We start from the raw sequence: 21,402 nt of genomic DNA, 5'->3' as shown, positions 1-21,402 counted from the left end.
CTCTATCAATATAATATATCAAATATAAAGCGTTGGTAGTGCTTTTCTTCGGAATAAAACCATACTGTTGTTCACAGATGGACAAGTTTTTTCTTAGCCTGGCTTTTACTATCTTTCCCATAACCTCATGGTGTGACTGATTTACTTTATTCCCCTGTATTTACTGCAGGTCTGCACAGCTCCCTTGTCTTAAAAAAACACTATTAGCACACTCCTCCATTCCTCAGGCATCATTTTACCTTCCAAAATCTTGTTAAAAATTCTGGTTAACAACTCCACTGCCATCTCTTTTAAACATCTCCACGCTTCTACCTGGTATGTCATCTTCATCCTTTTAATCACTGCTCTCACCTCCTCCTTACTAATCCTATCCACTTCCTGCCTCACCATCTCCACATAATCCAACCTTCTTTCTCTCATTTTCCTCATTCATCAGCTGCTCAATACTCTCTCCACCTTCTCAACACACCCTCCACACTAGTAAACACATTTCCATCTCCATCCTGTATTGCTATAACTTTTAGCACATCCTTCCCAGCTCGGTCCCTCTGCCTGGTACAAATCCTTTTCTCTTTTCTAAGCATCCACATTCTCATATAGCGCTTCATATGCCCTTTCCTTTACTTCTGCTACATCCTTCTTTACCTGATGCCTATATTTCTTGTACTCCGGCCTAATTTTCTCATCTCTCTGCCAATCTCTGCAGTAGTTGTCCAATCATCCAGCACCTCTTCACCACCATCGAGCCCTTGTCTGGCCTCTTTTCTGAACCATACACTACAATCTTCCTTTTTCAGTTTACACCATCTTATTCTTCTTTCAGTCCTCACTCTCCTCCTCTTTTTCTTTACCTCCAAAGCCATCCGACAGACCACCATCCGATGCTGTCTATCTACACTGTCAGGACCTTACAGTCTCCAATATACTTTAGGTTGCATCTTCAACATAGAAAATTGTCAACCTGTGTGCATCTTCCCCCTCTCTGATATGTCACCCTATGATCATCCTTTATAAAATATGTATTTACCACTGCCATTTTCATCCTTTTATCAAAATTTACCACTAACTGCCCTTCCACATTCATCTCCTTAAGGCCTTACCTACTCATCACCTCCACATTACCTCTGTTCCCTTCACCAATAATCCAATTGAAATCTGCCCCAATCACTAATCTTGCTTTCCTAGGTACACTCTACAATACTTCATCTAACTCACTCCAAAATTTTTCACTGCCCACTTGTGGAGCATAGGCACTGATGACATTTATCATCACTCCATCAACTTCCAGCTTCACATTCATCCCTCTATCTGAAACTCTCTTCACCTCCACTACACTCTTTCTGTACAATTCCTTCAGGATCACCCTTGCACTATTTTTCTTTTCATCCACACCATGATAGAACAGTTTAAACCCTGTCCAATGTTCGTGGCCTTACTCCCATTCCACTTGGTCCCCTGAACACACAACATATCTACCTTTCTCCTCTCCATCATATCAGCTAACTCTCTCCCTTTACCAGTCATAGTACCAACATTTATAATGCCCACCCTAACCTTCTACACTTCTCCTTTCCCTGAGGTCTCTGTAGTTATCTTCCTCCTCTCCTTCTCCTCTTTCGGCCAACAGTAGCCAAAATTCCACCGGTACCCTTTTAGCTAACAATACCTGCAGTTGTCATTGGTAACTTCTGCCTCTACCAATCCGATATGAAATCCTAGTTCATGATCTGCATATTTGATTTGGCACATGTTTTCCGGTGGCCGCCCTTCCTAACACAACCATCCCCATTTAACCCGGCTTGGGACCAGCATTAAGAGTACACTGGCTTGTGCAACCCTAATGGCTGGGTTACAATGAACAAGCATCAGTTTGCTATATTAAAAGTAAAACTAAATATACATTTTATTCATACAATTATTTTTTATTCCCAACTTAAGTTGTGTATTTGCTTAAGATGATTTTACCCCTTTAGTTTATTAATGCTGACATATTTAGATATTGAAATCTAAATAGTATTTTTTTCTGTATGCACTGATTAGGCCTATTTGACTCAACTTTCAGTATTGCTTGTGAACTTGCAAATAAAAGAGTAAGTGTGTGTTAACTTAGTGTTGGTTTTAAACTGTGACATAATAGCAGCAATAAATAATTCACATGCAATAAGTAGGTTATCACACATCATACCAGATCATTAAGGGTTGCTATACTAGCAGTCTTGTTGACTTACTGATAAAATTGACATGATGCATGCTTGAATGTTTCAAAAGCATTTCTAAGATGAAGGTAGGTCAAACAAATAAAATAATATAGGATTTGAGATTATGCTTTGAGATTCCTTTATTAATGTAGATGTCATTGATAGCTGTTGGAAATAAATGTTGATCAACTTGGCTCTTTATAGTGCATATTCTTTCCAAGAGACAGATTTTTTTAGCCTCTTTTACAAGTTGTGTTGCTAGTAATGTTCAGCAAGGTGGAATGTGTCGACTGTTTGTATGAGATCTGAATGATGTGTTTATCAAAATATTTAATTGAATATTCCAACAGTTATCTCCCAATGCTCAGATGTGTTTGCACTTATTATTGTTATTTAAAATAAATTGAGTGAAACTTTTACATTCAGGTTAAACCTGGAGCTCACTAGCAGCCTCGAGGTGTCAGTACAAAACCACTAATAGGTCTTGATGTCAAACATACACTCACTCCACCCTTTCATTTCTTTTGTACATTCAGACGACCATTGGACGTTTAGGTTTACGGTGTTATTATCCACTGCGTTGTATAAGGAAAGGTAATATACACGTATTAGCTTGTTTTGTTTTGTAGATCGCTGTGATAGAAACGAAATGGAAGAAAGGATACCAGTGATATTTCGAAAATCACACAAAAAATGGTGCTTTGTGGCAATTTTGCTGTTGTTTGAGAGAACGATGTGTGTGCAAATACAATGGTCTATTTCCGAGGAACAGAATGAAGGTACTCTTGTTGGAAATATTGCTAAGGATCTAGGTATCGAACACAGGATTCTAAAAGAGAGAGGATTACGCATCGTATCAGCCTCGGCAGAGTCAAGGTTCAGGGTAAACCAGGACGACGGAGGGTTGTATGTGAACGGAAAAATAGACAGAGAAGAGGTATGCTCGGGAGGCAATGCGTGTTTGGAAAATGTAAAAATTGTTCTTGAAAATCCACTGGAGATTCACTACGTATCGGTGCATATTTTGGATATAAACGATAATGCTCCGAATTTTATTCAGAAAGTAAAACTTTTGGAAATCGGAGAATTAGCTGTACCGGGTACACGATTTCAGCTACAAGCAGCTCACGACCCCGACAGTGGCAGCAATTCTATTCAGAGTTATAAATTGAGTCACAACGACCATTTTCGTTTGGATATCAAGGATCGAGAAGACGGCAAAATCCTATTCTAATATTACAAAAGCAGCTAGACAGAGAAGCTTCACAGAACATAAAATTGTTATTAACCGCTGTAGATGGAGGAAAACCACCAAGATCTGGAACAATGGAAATAAAAATAAATGTGCTGGATATAAATGATAACGCACCTATTTTCACTGAGGATGCGTACACTGTGCTGCTGCCCGAAAACGCGCCTATTGGAACAACAGTCATCCAAGTGAAAGCCACAGATTTGGATGAGGGCTCAAACGGCGAGATTGTTTATTCTATAGGTAACGATATGAACAATAAACTGCGCGAACTTTTTGAAATATCTCCGATCACTGGTGAAATCCTTGTGAAGGGAGTTTTAGATTTTGAGACCAAGACAAATATGAGATTGATATCGAAGCATCAGACAAAGGACTTGCACCAATGATATCAGACAAGACAGTAACTATAAAGATTGTAGATGTAAATGACAATGCGCCAGAGATAGAGGTGACATCGTTTTCGAGTGTTATTCCGGAGGATTCCAAATCTGGGACAACAGTTGCTTTGATAAGTGTATCTGATTTAGACTCTGGGGTCAACGGAAAAGTTTCCTGTTCAGTACCTGAGGACATGCCTTTCAAGCTTCTTTCTTCACCACATAATAATGTTTACTCCTTAGTTACGTCGTCAACACTTGATAGAGAAATGACAGCTCATTATGATATTACATTATCTGCAAAAGATGAAGGGAACCCGCCACTGTCATCGTTGAAAACTGTAACTGTACACGTATCAGATGTTAATGATAATAGTCCAGAGTTTATTGGATCTCCATACACGTTTTATGTAATGGAAAACAATGCTCATGGAACATCTTTATTTTCTTTATTTGCCTTTGATCGAGACTCAGATGAAAATGCATTAATCAGCTATCAGATTTGGAAAGATAATCTCAAAGAAAATAAATATGCGTCTTTTATTAATGTAAATTCTGAGAATGGCGCCATTTACGCGCTAAAAACTTTCGATTTTGAAACAATAAAGACGTTCCAGTTCCACGTGCTCGCTACAGATTCCGGAACTCCGTCACTAAGCAGCAACGTCACAGTGAACGTGTTCATTCTGGATCAGAACGACAATGCTCCAGTGATCTTATATCCGGTCAGTGCTAACGGTTCTGCTGAAGGTTTGGAGGAGATTCCCCGCAACGTCAACGCAGGACATTTGGTGACGAAAGTGAGAGCCTATGACGCGGATATTGGTTTCAACGGCTGGTTATTATTTTCACTGCAGGAAGTGAGTGATCACAGTTTATTTGGTTTGGACCGCTATACAGGACAAATAAGGACTCTTCGCTCATTCACAGAAACAGATGAGGCTGAACATAAACTGGTCATACTGGTCAAAGACAATGGCAACAATTCACTTTCAGCAACAGCGACATTGCTTATAAAGGTTGTAGAGCCCAATGAGGCATTTGCATCTTCAGACATTAAAAATGCTGTAAAACACGAAGAAGAAAATAACGTTACATTCTATTTGATTGTTACATTGGGTTCGGTTTCATTTCTTTTTATAATAAGTATCATTGTACTGATTGTAATGCAGTGCTGCAAAACTACAGACTATTCATCCAAGTATTTACAAGATGCAAACTACGATGGGACATTGTGTCATAGCATCCAGTACAGATCTGGAGATAAACGCTACATGTTAGTTGGACCCAGAACGAGTATAGGTTCTTCTATAGTTCCAGGAAGTAATGGGAATACTCTAGTGATATCAGGTCGCAGGAGAAGACCTTCTGTTGAGGTAAGACAGATTTACTTATAAAGAAAAATATTTGCGATGTGCACTTTTACAGAACACGACTTATGCTTTTTAAGAAAATTTGTAATTATAGCTGATTCAATGGATTTAACATGCGATAGGTCTGAATTGAAATTATTTATATCAATCCTGTTGCGGACAAGCAACTACATTACACGATGAAAAATGACTAAATCACTTTTTGTTGACATATTTTTGTGCAAGACAAAATATGTGTGCCCCTCATCTAACCTTTGCTATTCATTTTTGGGTCGCATTTGATTTTTTTTTAAACTTGTGCTATTAATTTTTTTCTCTCAAATACGGTAACTCAAAGACCACGGAAAAGAGCGTGAATAAATACTTAATTCATCGCAATCAAGCATATTTAAACTTTACAAAGACGTCCACCAACAGTGAGCAAAGTTTCTTCCGCTATACGCATTCTTGCGCCTGACGGTGTGATTCAGGGCCAAGCAATCGCAATCGTAAGGGGTGCAGTGTGGTGTTATTTACCGCCACTTTTCTCAGGTTTTTATTTACAGATAATACGAACCATTAATACGATTAAATTATAAATACATTGGCAAAATTGTAAGGGCTTAATAATTGAATAGTTTCAGATTGATTGACGCGGATATGACTGCCAACAGAAGACAGCCAATGGTCACATTCGCTGTCCATGGTACTAGCACGATTCAATTTTATGATTCTGTACTAAAAATGACAGTTTTTTCTGCATAATATATAATTTGGGTAGTTTGCTCGGCTGTAATGTTTTTGGTTTGTTTGCTAATAGTTAGGTATATTTGTTAGTTTTTTGTAATGAGTTGTATACAATTTTGTTCAATTGCAAATTACAGGGCTAAAGACATAAATGCTCTATCACTATTTCTTACTACAAGATATTATCAATGCATTATACTTTTAATTCGCGAGGTGTCAGCACACAACTAGAAGAAGGTTGATGACGTAAACATGAGATGGTTGTAGTGCCCGCCCATTTGATACTCTTGAATCCTCGTTGTATAATGTCCAATAGAATAAAGAGAGACTATGCTTTAGCCCTCCTGGACCTTAGCGTGATGTTAAAAAATATATATTATTGTCAAATCTTCAACTAATTCACAATAAGTTGTGTTGATTTGTGTGGATGTGTTGTAATCGCTCGAAATGGAACGAAGCAAATATTCTTCATGGAGAAGGATACATTTAAGGAGAGCTTTCATGGCTGGATTCTTACTGTTTGGAAGAATTGTATGGGCACAGATAAGGTATTCTGTTTCTGAAGAGCAGATGGACAGTACCCTGGTTGGAAATATTGCAAAGGATTTGGGAATTGATGCAAGAAGCTTAAGAGAGCGCGGATTTCGCATCGTGTCTTCTTCAGGAGAGTCATTGTTTAAGGTAAATCAGAATGACGGAGCGTTGTATGTTAGCGGGAACTTAGACAGAGAGACGGCGTGCGAGAAAAGCATATCGTGCACGATCAATCTCAAAATCGCCATGGAAAATCCACTGGAGATTCATTATGTGACAGTAGAGATTATAGATGTGAACGATCATGCTCCTGCGTTTACTGAAAACGAAACGATTTTAGAGGTATGGGAGTCGGCGTTACCCGGAACCCGTTTTCAGCTTCAGCCAGCCCGCGACCCTGATAGCGGACCAAATTCCATTCAATCCTATAAACTCAAACATAACGATAATTTCGACTTGAAGTCAAAGATCGTGATGAAGACGGCAAAATCCCGATTCTTACATTACAAAAGCAGTTAGACAGAGAATCTACGAGTAAAATAAAATTATTATTAACCGCTGTAGATGGAGGAAAACCACCAAGATCTGGAACAATGGAAATAATCGTAAATGTGCTGGATATAAATGATAATGCCCTGTTTTCACTGAAGATGCGTATGTTGTACTGCTACACGAAAACGCGCCTATTGGAAAAACTGTAATCCAGGTGAACGCCACAGATTTGGATGAGGGCTCAAACGGCGAGATTGTTTATTCAATAGGTAATAATGTAAACAAAAAAATACGTGAACTTTTGAAATATCTCCGATCACTGGTGAAATCCTTGTGAAGGGAATTTTAGATTTTGAGACCAAAGACAAATATGAGATTGATATCGAAGCATCAGACAAAGGACTTGCACCAATGATATCAGACAAGACAGTAACTATAAAAATCGTAGATGTAAATGACAATGCTCCAGAGATAGAGGTGACATCGTTTTCAAGTGTTATTCCGGAGGATTCCAAATCTGGGACAACAGTTGCTTTGATAAGTGTATCTGATTTAGACTCTGGGGTCAACGGCAAAGTTTCCTGTTCAGTACCTGAGGACATGCCTTTCAAGCTTCTTTCATCACCACACAATAATGTTTACTCCTTAGTTACGTCGTCAACACTTGATAGAGAAATGACAGCTCATTATGATATTAGATTATCTGCAAAAGACGAAGGGAACCCGCCACTGTCATCGTTAAAAACTGTAACTGTACACGTATCAGATGTTAATGATAATAGTCCAGAGTTTATTGGATCTCCATACACGTTTTATGTAATGGAAAACAATGCTCATGGAACATCTTTATTTTCTGTATTTGCCTTTGATCGAGACTCAGATGAAAATGCATTAATCAGCTATCAGATTTGGAAAGATAATCTCAAAGAAAATAAATATGCCTCTGTTATTAATGTAAATTCTGAGAATGGCGCCATTTACGCGCTAAAAACTTTCGATTTTGAAACAATAAAGTCGTTCCAGTTTCACGTGCTCGCTACAGATTCTGGATCTCCGTCACTAAGCAGCAACGTCACAGTGAATGTGTTCATTCTGGATCAGAACGACAATGCTCCAGTGATCTTATATCCGGTCAGTGCTAACGGTTCCGCTGAAGGTGTGGAGGAGGTTCCCCGCAACGTCAATCCAGGACATTTGGTGATGAAAGTGAGAGCCTATGACGCGGATATTGGATACAACGGCTGGTTATTATTTTCACTCCAGCAAGTGAGTGATCACAGTCTATTTGGTTTGGACCGATATACAGGACATATAAGGACTCTTCGCTCATTTACAGAAACAGATGAGGCTGAACATAAACTGGTCATACTGGTCAAAGACAATGGCAACGTTTCACTTTCAGCAACAGCGACTGTAATCATTAAACTTGTTGAACCCAAAGAAGCTTTTGCAACGTCCGATGTTAAAAATTCAGTAAAAGAAGAGGAAGAAAATCACGTTACATTTTATCTCATTATTACTTTGTGTTCGGCTTCATTTCTTTTTATTATTAGTATCATCGTACTGATTGCAATGCAGTGCTCCAAATCAACAGACTATTCATCCGAATATTTACAAGGTACAAATTACGATGGGACACTGTGTAACAGCATCCAGTACAGATCTGGAGATAAACGCTACATGTTAGTTGGACCCAGAACAAGTATCGGTTCTACTCTAGTTTCAGGCAGTAATGCGAATACTCTAGTGATACAAGGTCGAGGAAGGAGAACTTCTGATGAGGTAAGATGTAATACATTGTATGTGTAATTTCAGTTTAAGGAATGATGTTAATAATAATAATAATAATAATAATAATAATAATAATAATAATAATAATAATAATAATAATATTATTATTATTATTATTATTATATATTAATTAATATATAATATATTATATATTAATAATAATAATAATAATTATTATTATTATTATAATTATTATAATTATTATAATTATAATAAAAATAAGTTTTACTATATAATTTTTTTTGTGCCAATTAACGCACTTTTATGCGCACTTTTAGGGATTTTATGGGTTGGAAGTGTGAAATTAAATGCATAAAACTATTTTTACCTGCAGCTAGTTGAAGAGTACATTTTACAAGACGCTCACTTTTGATATTGTGGTGGAATCTTTTTCAGTGGCATTTTGTGACATTTGTATTGCTGTCTTCATCCGGAACTCAGGAACTTAAGTGGTTACATCTTGCTCTTGCAGTGAGCTATGGAATCACACGGTGTCAGTGTAATCTAAACGGAAGCACCTAATGGGTTTGGCCTCCGTTGGTTATTTGGACCGCCTCATCTGTTTGTTAATATTTTAGTAATTCGCGCATTCTGTGAACATTGTTTTAATACTGTCGACATCTGACTATTGCTTTTGGCACAGCCAGATTTGATCGAGATCAGCAATATGGTTACGCACTCTATGGATTGTTTTTGTTAATGTGGTCGGAAACTGCAATCATTTTCTTTGAAAATGGAACAAAAGGGATCCGCATCATGGCGACTGAACCTCGTACTTTATGGACTGTTTATGCTATTCTGGAGTGTAACCCTGGCGCAGATCAACTATTCAGTATTAGAAGAGCAGAAAGATGGCACTATGGTTGGAAATATCGCAAAGGATTTGGGTCTGGATCACAGAAGCTTAAAGGAGCGAGGATTTCGTGTTGTGTCAACTACAGGAGAGTCTCTGTTTAGTCTAAACCTGGATGATGGCGTCTTGTATACTGCAGGAAATTAGACAGGGAGGAGGTATGCGAGAGAAGCAGCTCCTGTTTAATTAATCTAAAAATCGCGCTTGAAAAGCCTATAGAGATTCATTACGTAGCGGTTGAGATTGTGGACATAAACGATCATGCTCCGATGTTTCCTGAGATAGAAAAGCGCTTGGAGATATCCGAGCAAGCCGCGTCTGGCACACGCTTTCAGATACAAGCCGCACGTGATCCAGATAGCGGAATGAATTCCGTGCAAATGTATAAAATTAATCATAACGAACATTTTCGAATCGAGGTTAAAGACAGAGGATCGGACCGAAAAATGCCCTTTCTAATTTTACAAAAACCGTTAGACAGGGAGACAAGTCCTAATCATAAACTCCTCCTCACAGCGCTGGACGGCGGAAAACCGCCAAAATCAGGAACTATGGAGATTACTATCGATGTCCTAGATGTAAATGACAACATTCCAGTTTTTACAAAAGACTCATATTCTGTGAAGCTTAGCGAAAATGTTCCCATAGGTACTACGGTAGCGCAGGTAAATGCTACCGACCTCGATGATGGTTTAAATGGTGAAGTGTTTTATATTTTTGGCCATGATGTAGACAGTGACTCGCGCCAGCTTTTTGAACTAGATCCAGTCACAGGCGAAATAGTTGTAAAAGGCCAAATCGATTTTGAGCAAAAAGATCACTATGAAATTGATATTCAAGCGTCGGATAAAGCAGTTGCACCACTGACAGCCGATAAAAGCATTTTAATTCAAATTGTTGACGTAAATGATAATGCGCCGGAAATTGAAATGACGTCGTTTTCGAGCACAGTACCGGAGGATACTAAGTTAGGGACTACAGTAGCATTAATCAGTGTGAGTGATTTAGATTCTGGTTTAAATGGAAAAGTGTCATGCTCTGTGCTTGGAGAAATACCTTTCAGGTTAATGCAGACCTCGCAGAATAACATTTATTCATTAACAACTGCATCATTACTTGATAGAGAGAAAATATCACAGTATGACATTACAATAGTAGCCCAAGATGCTGGTCAGCCAGCATTAACATCTTTAAAATCTATCACTGTCCAACTATCTGACGTAAATGATAATAGCCCAGAGTTTTCCAATAACCCACACAATTTCTATATAGCAGAAAATAATGTTCCAGGAATTTCCATGTTTTCTGTATCTGCTAGTGACCATGATTTAGACGAAAATGCCATGATTACCTACCAGATTCTAAGGGATACTACTGAGCCAAGCAAATATACATCCTTCCTAAACATAAACCCTGAAAATGGAGAGATATATGGACTGAAAAGCTTTGACTTTGAAACAGTTAAAACATTCCACTTTCATGTTGTTGCTACTGATTCTGGAAATCCATCATTGAGCAGCAATGTTACAGTGAATTTGTTCATTTTGGATCAAAACGACAATGTTCCAATGATCTTATATCCAGTCAGCTCTAACGGTTCTGCTGAAAGTGTGGAGGAAATTCCCCGCAATGTCAACGCAGGACATTTGGTGACGAAAGTGAGAGCCTATGATGCGGATATTGGATACAATGGCTGGTTATTATTTTCACTGCAGGAAGTGAGTGACCACAGTCTATTTGGCTTAGACCGCTATACTGGACAGATAAGGACCCTTCGCTCATTTACAGAAACAGATGAAGCTGAACATAAACTGGTCATACTGGTCAAAGACAATGGCAACGTTTCACTTTCAGCAACAGCGACTGTGATCATTAAACTTGTGGAGCCCAAAGAAGCTATAGCAACTTTCAATTTCAAAAACCCAGAAAAAGATGAGGAAGATAATAATAATATTACATTTTATTTAATTAGCACTCTTGGATTCGTTTCAGTGCTTTTTCTCATCAGTATCGTTGTGTTAATAGCAATGCAGTGCTCAAAATCTACAGACTATTCTTCCAAGTATTTGCAAGATACAGCTTATGATGGGACACTGTGTCACAGCATCCAGTACAGATCTGGAGATAAACGGTACACATTAGTGGGTTCCAGAATGAGTATTGGTTCTACAATAGTTCCAGGAAGTAATGGGAATACTCTAGTGGTAAAAGATTACAGGAGAAGCACTTCTAAAGAGGTAAGTTATTTTACTGTAGGCCTGATGTGGATGTTTGTATTTAGCCTGAAACATACAATGTAGGTTCTAGATATGTTTAATTTTAATAAATAAAATAAGTGCTGAACTTAAAATTATGCTCTTACACTAATACTAGGTAATTTAATGTTATGAATAAACCACACAGATCTTAAAACTTTTTTTAATGAATATATTCCCTTAGACTGAAAAACAGCTTCAGGGGGTGCTAGTGAGCAGGCATGAAGTAGGTTGTGTTTTGGGGAGCTCCACTACATTTTGTAAAGTTAACTATATGTTTTTTTTACATTTTTCATTTTGAAATTGGCACCAAAACTTTATTTTTTGATATTTCTTCTACTCAAGCAACTTTTTTTGACACTGCGGTACATAAATGGCAACAAGTCTGCAACTATACACCCACACATGGAAGAGTATTGCTAGTAGCCCAAGCACCTCATGCAGTGATAATAAATTGCCAGAGAAACAAAATGAAATGACAGACACCAAAGCAGAAATCTAATCGCTGTTGAGGAATAATATTCACACACTGTTTAGGATGTTGCACTCAGATCTGGAAAACTATGAAAAAGACAGTAATTTAGAACATGACTATCTGCATGCTCAGATGATGCAACCTGTTTGCAATCATCTGTAAGTAAACTCGAAACAGCTGTTGCCACCCTGCAAAAGAAATGCACAGATATGATGGAGAGGATGAGTAGGTCAAATATCCACATCCTGAATGTGGCAGAGGGACCAGTTCTGAGCTTTCCAGACTCAATCTCTGATAAAAGATGTTCTAGGCATGGATAGAAAAGTGCTTGTGGACAGATCACATCACAGCCTCTAGTCAAGGCAGCTTGGTGTTAAACCGTAGGTAATTGTGGCTTAAAGGCATTATTACAAGGACTGTGTGGAAATTCTCTGCAGAGCAAGAAAAGCAGGACCCCTTCAATTCAAAGGATCCACGATTTGCATATTCCCAGATTATCTTTTTAGTGTGGCTTGCACACAATTTCCATTTAAGATGTCAAGAAGTTGCTTCGTGGACAGAGTGCCCTGTGGAATTTTCCACCCAGCAAAACTTAGGATCACTCACAATGGCAACCAGAAGAGGTTTTGTTACCTAGTGGAGGCCATTTGTGGAGAGAAATATTGTTTTGTATAATGCTAAAAAGCAGACACTAAACTTGTTGAGGATAGATTGCATAAACTTTGCAATTGATGGGTAATGCGGTATAACAATTATTACATTTGCATGGGACTTTTTTAGCCCTTACACAGTCCATGAGTAGATGAGTTTATTTAATATTAAAGGTGTATGGCATGAGGTCAAACTATTTGTTGTATTTATATTTATCTGTTTATTTTGTCATCTTTTTTATCTGTAATTTAACCATAACCATATTGCCTTCAAGTCAAATATTGAAAATAGGTTATTTCACATTGTGATTTCACCGTAACAAGCACTAAAATGTGTGAATTAGTTTGCAATAGGTTTGGGGGTCACTCTGTTCTGGCTGAGTGACAGGGGGTGGGCCAAATGCACAAAATCTATATTTTACACTGTATTTAATTTGCCTTTTTTCTGTCAAGTTGGAAGAGGGACTATTGTTATACTTTCAAATATAAAACTTATAAAAATGTTTTATAAAATAGCAAAATAGTTAAAAAGACATTATTTATTTTTATTGATCTAAAATAAAATATTTGTACTATAAATTATCTAAAATATTTGTACTATAAATTATATGATTTTATGTGTTCTACTAAACTCTGCATTTTATATATATATATATATATATATATATATATATATATATATATATATATATATATATATATATATATATATATATATATATTATAATATAATTTATAAAAAAATATTCATTGACTCAAGTGACAGCATCTGGCTGAACACTGGCTTAATATATTAAATATGTAATATATGTTATGGTTTGTTGTGAGTTTTACCAGTTTTCTATGTGTTTGGGTAGGTTTCTGCTAACTATATATACATGGACGATATGCATTCAGATAGTTGGGCCTTTCATGGGCAGGTGTCTCATCTAAGTCAATTTCCCCTTTTTCTAGTGTTACTAGGATTGGCTTTCAAGATACCCAACCTTGACTAGACCTGAAGGAATATTTCAAGCAAAATGTTTAAGGAAGATCTAGATTTGATGATACTCTAGATTTGATGTCTTTGAGCTCACTCTGCTCCCGCTGGGCACTCTTTAAGGAGGGTGCCCTAGCTCCTCGCGGGTCTGGCCCCGCTCTCGCCAAGGCAGAGCGCCGTGCCAGCTCCTGGGGTTCAAAGCTGGACCTTGCAGAGGGTTTCGAGACGGGCTTGTCCCTATCTCCAACCTCACCTGCTTGGTCCAGTGCTTGCTCGCAGGCTTCGGAAGCAAGTGATTTGGCTGATTCTTTCCCCTGTGATGAGCACATGCAGCACACCGAGGTGTCCAGGTCATGGGTTTTTCATGCTTGCTCCTTCACTCACAGTTCCACTGTGTATTCCCACATTATGGGGAGAAAAGAACAGTTATGAGGCTTAAGCAGGTTGTGCATCAAATTACATCCGAGGACTGGTTTGTCACGGTATTCTAAAGGATGTGTAGTTCTTGGAGGCACCTTTCCATCAAGACCCTGTTTTTGTTGGCAATCTGCTCTATCAAAAAAGTAGGGGACTTGCAGACCCTTTCTGTGGCCTCCTCCTTCCTGGAGTTTACCCCAGGTATAGCTAGTGCCTTCCTGTACCCCCATACCCATTACATCCCCAAGGTGTCCTCAGTCCTCCCACAACCTGTAAGATTACAGGCATTCTATCCTCCTCCGTTCCAGGTCCCAGACCAGGAAAAATTAACTGGCTCATTTCGGTCCACTCACTGGACACCTACGTGCACCGGACGAGTCCTTGGAAAAAGACCAAACAGCTGCTCGTCTGCTATGGCCCTCCTGATAGAGCCGACTCCCTGCTAATAAGCAGACTCTGAGCAGGTGGGTTGCTGATGCCATCACATCATCTTATGAGTCCTCTGGTCTCCCCGCTTCCTTCAGGGTCAGAGCTCACTCTACCCGGAGTGTGGCTGCTTTAAAATCTTGGTCCTCTGGAGTTCCCCAACAAGACATATGTACCGCTGTGGGTTGGTCCATCCCGCCGATCTTAACCTAGACTGCATTGTCACTCCTGGCTCCTCAGTCCTCCTCTAGCTGTGATTGACAGACACACACTAGGATGCAGCATCTTGTTCCTTCAGGGAACCACGGTTACATACATAACCTAGAGACATTCCCTTTCAGGAAATCGAGCTGCGTCAACACCTTGGGAATGGGAGTCCAATCACGCCACAGCCCCTGCCTAGTGTGGATGGGCACAACTAGATCACAGGATGGAGGAGCCAGAAATGGCTCTAAGGTCAAGGTTATAAAACCTGACGAAGGTCAGTGGGGTGAACCAGCTTGCAGCGCTGCAGGAACTCCAGAGGACCAGGCCGTAGAGGCTGCTGCATTCCAGGTAGAGTGAGCCTTGACCCTAGCCTTGGCTAACATCCACTATCCACCTGCTGAGAGTCTGCTTATTGGCAGGGAGCCCTTTCTTATAGGGACCATAGCAGACAAATAGCTGCTCCGACTTTCTCCACAGTTCTATCCTGTAAACGTATGTGTCCATTGCTCGCACCAGACACATTTGGTTTAGCGTCTCCTGGACAGGGTCCTGGAAAAGGAGGATAGAATGCCGATGGCAGCTTAAGTACTTAAGTCCATGACCATCTTCATATTTGCTCCACCACTTCGAGGTGGAGCCTAGGCCTCAGCCCTTGCCTCGAAAGGGTGTCTGCTCCCTTGAGACAAGAACCTTCTGTCTCTGAGCCACCATTGAAGGGGGCTCATCTGAAGGAGGTCAAGTAGAATCACATTGGACACTGCTTCAATCAGCCCCTGCAGCACTGCTTCACAATGAATGACTGGCCTTCTCTCACTCGCTTGACTGCCGTAAGGATCGACTCGATCTGAGCCGTGCCTGCATGATGGTCAAATCCCACACTACATCTGAGAAGGTGGTTCTCTTCATATAAGCGAAAATGACATCTCGATGCCAAACCGCCATAAGCTCTGATCGAGCTAACATCAACCAATCATTGATATAGTTCAGAACTGAGGACACGGAGTCTAAGCGGGGTCAGAGCCACATTCATACACTTTGTGAAGAGGCAGGGTGAGATTACAAGGCCGAACACAAGGACCCCATATTGGTTAGCTTTGCCAAATAAGCAAACCTCAGGAACTTCCTGTGAGACGGAAGGAGGGATATATGGAAATAGGTGTCCTTAAATTCTATTGTGACAAACCAGTCCTCTGACTGATTTAGAACATGATCTGCTTGAGGGTAATCATCCTGAACCAGAGCCTCATTAGAAAGCGGTTCAAGAAGCACAGATCTAGAATAGAGCCCCCCATCCTTCTTGGGAACCCCAAACTACTGGCTGTAGAACCCGGACTCTTTGTCTAAAGGAGGGGCCACCTCGATAGCCTCCTTCCTTAAAAGAGTAAGTACTTCTTGTTCCAGGACCAGAGCCTGCTCGGGTCCCCCCCAGAGTGGGACTCATCCCATCGAAGCAGGAAGAGGGCAACCGGAACTGAATTAAATAACCCTTATTTTCAGTGTGCAGGACCCACTGAGACACGTCTAGGAGGCATTTTCAGGCTGCAAGGTAGTGTCTTAAGGGAACCAGCCTCTCAATGCCTCTGGCTGGAGTTTGCTGTGCCCTGAAGCACATGTCATGGCAGGGTTAACAATCTGACCTCCTGATGGCGCTGGGGAGGGATGGGCACCGTATAGTGAGGTGTACGTCGCACCTCCAGCTAAGACCCCCCCAAGTGTCAGGGTCTTTGAGCCAAAGCCCTCCTACTGGAGATGAGGGCTCTCAGGTACATCGGCTCCCTGGGCTTTGGCTTAGTTTCAGTTCTTTTTCTGGGCTTTGTGGTGCTCAGTAACACCGGGCTGGGGCTGTGCCGGCCAAGCACTTCCCTGGGAGCAATGGGGGGAGGTAGTGCTGGAATACCTGGAAAGACTGTTTCTTATCCTCCTGAAATGTGTCAACGACTGCATGTATGGTGCCAGATAGGACCATCAGGGCTCTCAGCAGGAGGCCTTCCTGCAGCTACTAAGGCTGACATGGACCGACCCACAGCCTTAGCCGTTTTTTTTTCGTGGCCCTAAGAGCTAGGTCGACCGCACGATGTAGCTCCTAAATACCATCTGCCTCAGAGCCAACCCCCTTTCATCCAACTCCCGCAGCAGGTCAGCCTGGTATGCCTGCAACACAGCCATGGTGCGGAAGCAACCAGCTGCCTGACCCACTCTGCGTAAGCCTTGCCCACCAATGCCAAAATCAATTGCAGGGGCTTGGTGTGCATTGCCAGGACCTTAGAGATAGCCAGCAAATGTTTTTTTCAACACGGGGCAAGCCAAATCGAGCTTGGACACAGCATGAATCACTGCCTCCATTAAGCTCCTCAAATAGCATAGCTTGGTAGGAGTTCATGGGCTCGCTTGTTTTCATGCCCTTCCCCTCCTCAGAGGAAGAGAGTTGAACACAATGCTGCCTCTACTGGGGGAAGAAAGCGCCGGAGGGGGAGTACTGGACCTGGCAGGTGAGGCGGGAGAAAGGGACAAGAGCATCTCCAAGTCCTTTGCCAGATCCGCCTGCGAGCCCCATGCCATCTGACACCGCTTAGCCTCAGTAACAGTGGGGTCAGAGCTGCGAGGGCTCTCCGGGAGCGGAGAGTCTGCATGGACAATCGACTCCTTCGAGAGCTGACTGAGCATCCTGCTCTCCCATGCAAGCTACACACAAGCTGTGTGTATTATCACACACTGTGTTGTACATTTTCTCTTCACTGGTGACTCTAAATTCCTTCTAGGTGTTAATGATTCATTGTGTGTGTGTGTGTGTGTGTGTGTGTGTGTGTGTGTGTGTGTGTGCATGCATGGTTTCCTGCAAAGGACCATTAAAGGTGTATTCGCATTTCAAATCTAGTAGATCTTGGACCAGAGTAGCTCCCAGAATAAAAAAAAAAGTTTTACTAATTTACTAAGAAAATACTTTATAAGAGAGTCATTACTAAAGATCAGTAAATTATTATACTTTTTGTAACTACAACAAAATGTATTCTGTCATATGCAAATACAGTTGATATACAGTAAAAGGTCTACACACCGCTGTTAAAATGCCAGGTTTCTGTGATGCAAGACCAGGATAGATCATTTCAATAACCTATACTACACAATTAAAAAATAAATGTAAATCCTTTGGGAGGAGTACAAATCTTTTTCTTCTCCTTTTGGCTTATTCTTATTAGGGGTGGCCACAGCGGGTCATCCGTCTCCATACTTTCCTGTCCTCTGCATCTGCCTCTTTCAAAACAACTACCTGCATGACTTCCTTCACCACACCCATGAATCTCATCTTTGGCCTTCCTCTTGTCTTCCTTCCTGGTGGCTCCATACTCAGCATTCTCCTAATGATTTATCCCATGTCTCTTCTCTGCGCATGTCCAAACCATCTCAATCGGGCCTTTCTCAATTTGTCCCCAAAACGTCCTACATGGCACTCCTACACCATTTCTCTTTCTATCCACACCATGATAGAACAGATTAATGCCACCTTCAGTGTTCCTGACCTTACTCCCTTTCCACTTGGTCTCCTGGACACACAACATATCTCCCCTTCTCCTCTCCATCATTTTAGCTACCTCTCTCCCTTTACCAGTTATAGTACCAACATTTAATGTACCAACCCTAACCTACACTCTCCAACATTTCTCCTTTTCCTGCTGTCTCTGTAAAAATCTTTCCCCTCTCCTTCTCCTCCTTCGGCCAACAGTAGCCCAATTTCCAGGACATTTCAAAACATTCACATTCTTCTGGTAAAGCCAATCTTTTGATGATTTGGGTGTTTTGTTGATTTGTCTGGAAACCCAGTTCCAGACAAAGAATATGGCACGAAAAGCCTATTAGAACAGAACTTTAAAACTTTATTTGAGGTTTAAAGTTCATATTACACTTGTGTTTTGCAAATTCTGCTTTACTGCAGCAGCCTGTATGGTTTTCTTTTCTGTTCATACAGTGGATATAAAACATCTACACACCCCTGTTAAAATGCCAGATTAATGATCTGGTTGCACAAGTGTGCATACCCACTTTTAACTGGTAACTGGTGGCTGTGTTCAGAATCGCATTCAAACTCAATTTAAATAGGAGTCAGAACACACCTACCATAGTTTAAAATGTCTCTTTAATATGTACTGGTCATGGTTGATGTCTAATACAATGTGTAGGCAAGAGCTGAATGTGAGCAGCTGGCAAATGTTCATGGTGATCTGAACTGATACAATCATGTATATATCATGAGTGGGCTAAGTGATAATTAATAAGACCTTACATCATAATGACTGTTGTATAAACATAATATTAAAATTCATGAAGTTTGTCAAGACAAAATTTATAATTTATAATTATTACTTTAACATTATAATTTTCTGTATTATGAAATAAAACTATTTGCTGTCAGCAGCTCAGTTATTCTGTGGTTTAGCTTTACAGGTCTCCAGGTGAGCTTAGATTACTGGCTGTGTGGTGTTTCTTTTCATGCTCACACACATATTTTCCTGGTTGTCTTGTTTCAGTGAGTCAGTGAGTCAGTGAGTGAGTGTGTCTCCACTGGTGAACCATCTGTTGTGTTGATAAACAGATCGGACAAAAATAAATAAAGGTGGTACAGTAACAGCAGTAAAAGGACTAAATCACTTACTGACTATGTGGTGTTGCCATAATTTACACTTAATTATTATAACATGGTAATACAACCTATTCCAAAACAAAAGATGGGACATGGTAAAATGTAAATAAAAGCAGAATGCAATCAATTGCAAATCTCATTTACCCATATTTTATTTACAATAGAAAAGTTAGTGTTACTAAAAAGAATTAACCGGGTAAACATTTTCAAACTAATTAGGTTAATTGGCCATAGTTCAGTAGTACAATTCGGTATTAAAGGATTATCCTTAGGAGGCAAAGTCTCTCAGAAGATGGCCAGAGTTTCAGCAATCTGCAAAATATACACTGGCGATCAAAATTACAGAACAATTTATAAACAATTGAACAATTCTGAAATAATGTCATCTTCCCTGCTCAACGGTTGAAGGAGTTTTTGTCTTGTCTATACCATGCTACCAGAACACATTTTCCACAAAATAACTAAGGCATTTAAAAAAAAAACATTATTTTGCAGAAAACACACTGATCAAAATTAGAGAACACTTTCAGATACCTCCCAGTTATTGGTGTTAATCTGGCACCTGGTGATAATTTCAATGATTATCTGTTAACCCCTATTTAACTGGCAGCCTAACTTCCAGTTTCATTGAATCTGCAAGATGGTGGGCCATTCTAAAGTGACTGAAAGCCTCCGGCAGCAGGTTGTCCAGATGAAGGCCAAAGGGATGACCCTATCAGCCATAGCAAGACAAGTTGATCGTTCCAAATCTGTGATTTCAAGAATATTGAATCTTTACAACATCACAATCTCATTCAAGTCCGCCAAGAAGGCTGGTCGTCCACGGAAGACAAATACAAGAGAGGACAGGATGCTGCGGAGGATCTCAATGGGCAATCGTTTCCACACTGCAGCTGGAATTGCTCACCAGTTCAGTGCTGAACAGGGTAAGGATCTGTCTCGTCATACAGTGTCTCGACGTTTAAGAGCATTTGGACTGAAAGCCCACTCTGCAGTGACCAAACCTCTAATTAGCAGAAAGAATCAAAAGGCTAGACTAAGTTTTGCTAAGGAGCATGTTGTGTGGACAGAGGAGAACTGGTCCAAAGTTCACTTTAGTGATGAAAGCAAGTTTAATTTATTTGGGTACGATGGGAAACATTATGTTCGGCGACAAACTGAAGAAATACTGAACCCCAAGTGTGTAAAGAAGTCAGTGAAAAATGGAGGAGGAAGTGTCATGGTTTGGGGCATGTTTCCTGCAGCAGGAGTTGGGCCTCTTATACAGCTACATGGCAGAGTGAATGCAAATGTTTATCAGAACCTTCTTAAACAACATATGGTTCCTTCCCTGCGTTCATCACCCAATCAGCCCTCAGTGTTCATGCAGGACAACGCTCCATGTCACACAGCAAAACGGGTAAAGCAGTTGCTTGAAACTGAAAACATTGAAATAATGACATGGCCTGCCCAGAGTCCTGATCTCAACCCAATAAAGAACCTCTGGAAAATCCTTGGTGACAGAGTTATGGCCAAGAAACCCACTACAGTCACCGAACTGTGGAGGAGACTGGAAGAAGAGTGGACCAAATCACACCAGAGCAGTGTGAGAGACTAGTGCTGTCCTGTGGCCGCAGATGTGCTGAAGTCATTCAGAGCAGAGGCCTGTACACTTCCTACTAATTGCTGACTGTTGTAACCTTCAGAAAATTTTGTTGTAATCTTTTTCCATGCTACAGTCATTGTTGTTCTCTAATTTTGATCAGTGTGTTTTCTGCA

At 40.3% G+C, this 21,402-nt stretch overlaps 1 protein-coding gene and 1 pseudogene across 6 annotated transcripts in view; both read left to right on the top strand.

Annotated features, from left to right (window-relative positions):
• LOC124392412 (protocadherin alpha-C2-like) overlaps positions 1-21,402 on the top strand; it is a 143,094-nt gene that overhangs the window by 38,359 nt on the left and 83,333 nt on the right. The gene's annotated exons all lie outside the window — the stretch shown is intronic.
• On the top strand, positions 2,750-8,144 carry LOC124392421 (annotated as a pseudogene).

The sequence above is a fragment of the Silurus meridionalis genome, chromosome 10 (assembly GCF_014805685.1).
Source record: "Silurus meridionalis isolate SWU-2019-XX chromosome 10, ASM1480568v1, whole genome shotgun sequence".
Taxonomy (NCBI): Eukaryota; Metazoa; Chordata; class Actinopteri; order Siluriformes; family Siluridae; genus Silurus; species Silurus meridionalis.
Note: the sequence above shows the minus strand (reverse complement) of the source record. Positions and strands in the feature narration are given on the sequence as shown.